General features: G+C 34.5%; 1 pseudogene; it reads left to right on the forward strand.

The window, feature by feature from the left end:
* The first annotated feature begins 761 nt into the window (after positions 1 to 761).
* On the forward strand, positions 762 to 6,061 carry LOC102621642 (cysteine-rich receptor-like protein kinase 10; annotated as a pseudogene).
* The last annotated feature ends 1,853 nt before the right edge of the window (positions 6,062 to 7,914 follow it).

The following is a 7,914-nucleotide window of genomic DNA, read 5'->3' on the forward strand; positions in this document are numbered from 1 at the left end:
TTTAAAAATTAAGAATTAGTCAATTCCTTCAAATCTGCCAAATGATAAGTTCTTATTTGTTTGGGCCCACCAACTACAAGTTTTCCAAATTAGTAAACTCTTACAAGTTTTTCTTTTACCTATATCCCAATCGATAAATGTCGTGTGCTTCCTGTCATGAAATTAATTGGTGAAGCAAACAAACAATTAAAGTAAAAATTAAGAAAATTAGGACACGAAAATTTACGTGGTTCGACTTTTAACCTACGTCAAAAGGCAAAGATAGAATAATAAAATTTTACTAGTGAAAGTACTGAAGTATTTTAACTCACTATCCAGAACTCTAATACACTTAATCTTTTACTCACCACTAGTCACTCTAGAGTTTTATTGAAAAATCTCATAATTCTCCCGCTCTAACTCTCGATTTCTATGTGAGAATTGAACAATGGGATGATGAAGAGGGGAAATAAGCCTCTATTATTGCCTCTGCTTTTTTTATTTTTATTATTATTAAAATAAATGAGTCACCAGGGTTCGTCCAACTTTCCGCGAATAGGACAGGGTTATTCTGCATTTCTTTTTCCACGAGCGCACAGAAACACAAGGACTTAGTTTGTGACTTCTGGATGTCGGAGCCTCCTTTGCACCAGTAATTTATTGACTTTCGAATATCGGAGTCTCCTTTGCACCATCATCCCCGCGTCAGCGTTTCTTAGCTTTCAGATAATTATGGCTAGGAACATGAGAGAAAGAAAAACAAAACAAGCGGAGTGAAAAGAAAAGGAAAAGAACTGACGATACAATCAAATAAATAAATTAATTTATCCGCAAGATGAATATGCAAGTGATCTTCGTGTTCGTCACCGCGCTAAGCCTTCAAATCAGCCTCACAAGAGCAGATGATAAGCCTACTTACATTTATCATAATTGCCCCAGCACAAATTTCACTCCAAACAGCGCTTACCAATCCAACCTCAATCTCCTGCTGTCAACTCTTCGCTCTAACGCCACCCGCGGCAGCAGCGACAAATTCTCCAAAGGATTCTACAACACTACTGCAGGCCATGAACCCAACAAGGTCTACGGTCTCTTTCTCTGTCGTGGTGATCTCGGTACGGAAAACTGCCAAAGCTGTGTCAACTTTGCTACCTCAGAGACAGCCCAACTCTGTCCATTCGGAAAGGAGTACATAATAGGGTACGAAGAGTGCCTCCTACGTTATTCGAACATTTCTTTCTTTTCAGCCGTGGACACCTCGTTCAGACTCTCCCAATGGAATGCAGAAAATTCTCCAGGTCGGTTATTTGACCAGCTCGTGTGGAATTTGATGAACGAAGCAGTAAATCAGGCTCTAAGTACTACCAAAATGTTTACGACGGTAAAGAAAAATTATACAGCCTCTCAAACGCTATACAGCCTCGTTCAGTGCACACCGGACTTGTCAAGAGATGACTGTAGCAGATGTCTTCGTTTAGCTATTTCTCCCTTGGATGGATGCTGTAGCATTAAGATAGGAGGAAGAGTGAGGTATCCCAGCTGTAACTTCCGATATGAGCTGTACCAGTTTTATAATGATACGTCGATCGGGACACTGCTGCCTGCGGTTTTTTCTCCGCCGTCTCCTGGTTCTGTAACAAGCTCTAAAGGTAAACTAATTTCGAATTTCATTCTTAACGTTAGAAATTAACATCAAATTTGATAACCATCCTTTAAATTAAGTTCGTTAAAATTATTCGAACTCTTTGGCTAGAATGTAAAACAATTCCTGATTTAGTTAAAGTTAATTTTATCATTGATTTTAGAGAAATCAAATTCGATAGATAGCCACTCTTTAAATTTGTATAGATAGTTTTGACGGGCGAGTTTGTGGTTATTGCATTATTTATTTTAGATACTTCAAAAGTATAAAATAACAAGTATGTGGTTTTGGTATCTAGGAGGCAAAGGAAAGAAAGCAACGTGGATTGCAATTGGCACAATTATACCAACAATTACTCTATTCATACTGCTGGGTTCTTTTGTTTGGTGCATGAGGAGAAGAAATAAAGGTAACAGTGAATTTTTCCAAAGGTTGTTTTATCTTTTCACAAGTACATTTTATATAAAAACTAGAAAAAAAATTTGGCGTTTTGCATCCAATTCCTATAGTCTCTACAAAATAGTAATGTAAGAGAAAGTGATATGAACTCTCCTATTATTTTTCAATCGAATTCATTTCGCCACCATTGTTCCAAAATCCATCAATTTTGTTTTTTTTTTTAAGAGGCCTTAGAAATTTTTGCTAAAACAAAGTTGGAGTTAGGGGTGGGCATGGATTGAGTTGGATAGAGTTTGTGAAAACCCAACCCAACCCATTATTAAATGAGTTGAAATAAAAACAACCCAACCCAATTAAATAAACCAATCAAATCCAATTCTTAAATCATTGGGTTGGGTTGATTGGGTTGAAAATTTGAAAATCGAATCAAAATTAAAAATTAAATAAAGAAGAAGATGCAATAAAACTTTTTGAAATTAAATATAAATATATTATAGCATGAAAATTCTATTCATGGTCTAGTATTTGAAAAAAATAAAGAATATAAAATGAATAAATCAGAGAAATACCTTAATTGATTGAGAATTGAGATTTAAGAGAGTGATTTTAGTTATGATATTAGAGTCTATAGTAAATGCAAAAACAAAATAGTCTCTTTTATAAAAAAATAAAAAGAGGATAAAAAATAGATTAGCTATTTAGATTTTTAGGATTTTTCAAATTGAGAATTATATTATTATTATTATTATTCTTGTTATTATTTATGCGGGTTGGGTTCAATGAGATTTATCATAATTAACCTAACCCAATCCAATTGTTAATTGGGTTCGAAAAAATTGACCCAATTAATCTATAATAACCTACTCAACCCGTCGAAATTAAATTGGGTTAGATTGAGTTGGGTTGGGTCTATTTAGTTGGATTTGCTTTACCCGCCCTTCATTGGAGTTTACAAGGATAAACTAGTAATAAGAAAGAAATTGGTAGTTGATATTTTTTCAAAGACAGGGGTTTTGATTAACTTTAAGCAAAAGAAAAATGATTAATTAATTAATTAATTTAAAACAGCAAGGAAATTTGATCAATTTCCCCAAAATGAATAATTACTAAGGCTGAGATTTCAACGTCGTTCCAAAACTAATATGAAAAGAGTAATGATATAACCACAAACTCTTGTACAAATTTATTTTGTACAAACTGATGTGGCATGATAAGATTGGTTGAATTAAATATCATTTGGCTCACATGATTTGTTTTTATTATTTTATATTTTTATTCAATCAATGAATTACTACCACGTCTGTTTGTATAAAATAAATATGTACAAGAATTTATGCCTGTATCATTACTCATGTGAAAATTATACTTACGGCAAGAAAACGAAGCATTTATCTATTCCCCCAATCCCCCTTCCCCCACACACCAAAAAAAAAAAGAAAGTAAAGTTAATGTCTTGCAGCGAAGAAAGCAACAAAACAACAAGAACTTTACACGAGAGAAGGTAGAATCGGGGATGACTACTCAAATGATACATTAAGTGGAGAGGCGCCGGGGGAATCTCATCAAGAGTTCCCAATCTTCCCATTAGGTCTTGCACTCGAGGCTACAAACCATTTCTCTCATGAAAATAAGCTTGGAGAAGGTGGTTTCGGCCCTGTGTACAAGGTACTTTGCTTTAATTTATTTAAGCAATTAAACCAGTAATGCCATGAGTGTCAGAGCGTGTCCTCTGACTCAGGGCCCTGTGGTTAATTCCGTGCTGTCATCCTTCTATTGTCTTAATTTTGGCTTTGTTGTGGTTTTTTAACCCCAAGATATCCTACGCTTAACAACGGTTTTGTAAGATTTGAGTTCTATCTTGTGAGTTCATGACAACTGGTCGTCAGACCAGGTGCTTTGAGTTGTGGACAAATCTTCTCCATTCCCCATGCATTCAACAATTTTATTAGATTCTTATCATGTGTATCTGTATTTCACCAACAATCATGAATTTGCATATTGCTCACTTTCAGGGCAAACAACTGAAAAAAAGTGTATTGACCAAATGAATTTTGATATGGGAAGTATTGATCGAATGTAACTCAAACCGGGGATTTAGATTTTTGTTTTGTTAACAATAGAAATTTGCGTCCAGGGTATATTAGCGGACGGGAAGGAAATTGCAGTAAAGAGGCTCTCAAGATCATCCGGCCAAGGGCTACAAGAGTTTAAGAACGAAGTTACTTTAATCGCCAAATTACAACACAAAAATCTTGTGAGACTACTGGGATGCTGTTTAGATGGAAATGAACTGCTGCTCATCTATGAATATATGCCCAACAAAAGTCTTGATCTCTTCCTTTTTGGTTTGCCTCTCAAAACTTTCTAAATCTAGTTCAGTCTTGGATTCATTTATTTTCACTTGCTACTGGTAGCTAAGTTCTGCAAATAAAACGGATTCGCGACGTTAGGTTCAGGTGCTTTGCCACTGGGCTAAAAGCTTAAATTAATGATCTTCGTGCACCATATTTCCCTTCTAGATTCCCAACTTGTGAGCAGGATTTTGGGTTGATTTTATGTCATATGAAGCCTTTCAATTTCATGCATTTATTATGGTATGTATTGTCTGTGGGAAGTAGCTAACAAGCACAAGCAATGAATCTGGATCCAAAGCTGATCTAATATGTGTTGAGTTTTTAAAGATTTTATATCATCTTTGTATTTATAATAGTATATGATATAAATAATTACATATTTAGTCATATCTCATGGATAATTATTGATAACGGTCATTGAATTTTGCTCAACACATAATCAAATCGATCAATATAAAATCAAAATTCAATGAATCAACAACTTTTTCTATTTCTTTCTCCCTTGAAAATAAAGCAAGACAAAGAAACACTCAAGTGCATATTGTGATTTTTTTTCTTGGTTTTCAGATTCAACCAAGGGTGCACAATTGGATTGGAAAAGACGCATAAGCATCATTAATGGAATTGCTCGAGGCCTTTTGTATTTGCACGAGGATTCTCGACTCAGAGTTATTCATCGAGATCTTAAAACTAGTAATGTCTTGCTGGATCATGAGATGAACCCAAAGATATCAGACTTTGGAATGGCAAGAATCTTTAGCGGCAATCAAAATGAAGCTAATACTAATAGAGTTGTTGGAACATAGTAAGTACAAACCTATTTTACCATATACAAGTACCAAGAATTTATCTGAAATAATGTGTGTTGATTGACTTAGATTTATTTATTTGATATCTTTTTCAACAGTGGATATATGGCACCCGAATATGCAATGGAAGGAGTATTTTCAGTAAATCGGATGTTTTTAGTTTCGGAGTTCTTCTTCTAGAGATCATAAGTGGAAAAAGGAATAGTGGGTTTTATCTCTCCGAACACGGTCAAAGCCTCCTCACTTATGTATGTGGCCTTTTTATTTTTGTGAGTTACTTCTAACATGATTGGTAATTAAATCTAATAATATACATTGTTTCAAATAACTCTAAGAGATTTTACCTATTGAAATAACTGGCATACATGCAACTATTTTTATCTCTGTTTTATAAACAATAATTTTTCGATGATTAATGATAGCATGCTAATCATTGTTCACAACATTCCAGACATGGAAATTATGGTGTAAAGGAGAAGCTCTAGAGCTAATGGATCCAGTACTCAAGCACACATGCGTGGGCGCTGAACTTCTGAAATGTATACATATTGGATTGTTGTGCGTTCAGGAAGACCCAGCCCGCAGGCCTAACATGTCATCTGTGGTTGTAACGTTGGCGAGTGACACAGTAACGCTTCCTCCACCAACCCAGCCTGCATTTTCTGTTGATCGAATTGCTGGTAAGTCTGGTCAATCCTCATCATCAGGTTCTAACTCTTGCTCTGTTAGTGAGATTACTCTTTCAAATGTGTATCCTCGTTGACAATTTTCTGTTGTTCGAAAATACAAACACAGATTGTTTCATGGACCATAATTTGTTTTATGAACTCTCTACAAGGTTGAATAATAATAGATGATAAGAGTTTCATACGTCTAAATGGCTTGTCTGTTTGTTTGATTTTCATTGGTTGTATGAATTATTAAAGTGGTGAGATAGAAATTCAGAGACGCCTCCAAATCTTTGGAATACAATGAGTGCAAACTCCAACCAGATTTTTATTTTTCTTTTAACTTTTTCCAATGAAATGTTTATACGAGTCAGGAACAGCATATAAAATCTTTAATTGCCCACAAGATAATGGAGAAATAATCTGTAAGTCTTTCCAAGAGTGATTGAACATATTTCCACAGGAACAAGTTCATAAATCCATTTCCTGACATCTGCTTAAGGAAGCCTGTATAACCTTGAAAATTAAGGAGAAAAATAAAAATTCAAGAAATTTTTTTTTCTTCAAGTTTGAAGCTCAAAAACAGATATTATGAAGACAAAAAATAAATAAAAGTTTTACTTTGATTGAAGTGATCTTCTTGACTGATATCAGCATACTCTCTCCTCTGAGTTGGTGTCCTAAACAATTATGGGCAAAAACAGAGCTAAACCGCAGCGTTTTCTGCTGTTAAACTCTGTGATTTCGTCATATAAGTCCTTACATGAGAAGTCACGTGATTCCCTTATTCTTACCAAGTCGGAAGTTCGGTTAATGCCGGTAACTTTTTTCATTTTCTCTCAATCAGCGTTGGATTATCATACCAGTGCAGTACTCTCCAGCACGAAAACCAGTAAAACAGTTGAGATCAATATGTAGGATTATAACCACTTACGACTAAAGATGGCCAATGGGACATGTAGCACGTCGCACAGTCTAGGCACAGTGCGTGTCTATATAGGTTTTTCTGTACGGCATGAACATATTTTGTTGGGGCACATGACACGGCACAGTGCACACGTGGGTTGGGTCTGGTTTAGAATTTTAGCCACGCGAGTTTTAAAAATACGGCATAATTAGAGATGAACTAAAATATTGTATCTGAAAAGACTATAATCAGCACGCTTCGCTAGTGCACTAGCACACGGCTCGTAGGTTATCAATAGCATGGGGATGAAAGTCTATCAAATTAAAAAATTTAATGAAAAGTAAACATAAAATGTTATGATTTTTCAAATAACTTGAAATTAAACTTTTTAATATGTTTTATTAGAATAGGTTTTTTAAGTTAATTTAAGTCTTATTTTGAAAAAAATGTTTCATGTTTATAATTTGTTAAATGAATAAATGATATCATGATTTTAATCAATAAAATTATGAATATCATCATTTTATAAATGATAAATCTAAAATTTTACGACTTATGACTTGTTGTAATTGATATCTTATAGTTGTGACTTCTTAAAATCATTATTCCAATATTGTAATTTTAATTTTCATTATTCATTACTATGATCAATGGAATGAGGTTTATGTATTGTTGTATTATATTTGGTTATTGAGAAACTAAATAATATAGTTGTGTAATTGTGTTAATGAAATGTTAATTGTTTCCTTAATAAAAATGTATTATTATTATTATTATTATTAGCGCATGGGCTGATGGGCTTAAAGAAAGGGCATGTCGGCTTGAAAAAGTACGATAAGCACGTGAACTTAAACAAAGCATGCTAGGCACACCCTCGGAAAAATAAAAAAAGATCTTAGACCTTTTTTGGGAACAACCAAGTACAGCATGTGTGGGCTCATACCGTGGGTTATACCCATCCTAACCAAAAGAAGATTTGGCCACGGCACAGCCCATTCAGATGGTGGGGCATGCCATGCCTTACTATGGGCCTTCGTGGGCCTCGCTTTGAATCTTTAACCATCTTTAATTTCTGCCAAGCTACACTAGTTGACAAGAGAATCAAATGCTTATGGAGAAGCAAAAGATTGGCCAAAATCCCATCATTAAGTTGAGT

Source organism: Citrus sinensis, chromosome 5, assembly GCF_022201045.2.
Source record: "Citrus sinensis cultivar Valencia sweet orange chromosome 5, DVS_A1.0, whole genome shotgun sequence".
Taxonomy (NCBI): Eukaryota; Viridiplantae; Streptophyta; class Magnoliopsida; order Sapindales; family Rutaceae; genus Citrus; species Citrus sinensis.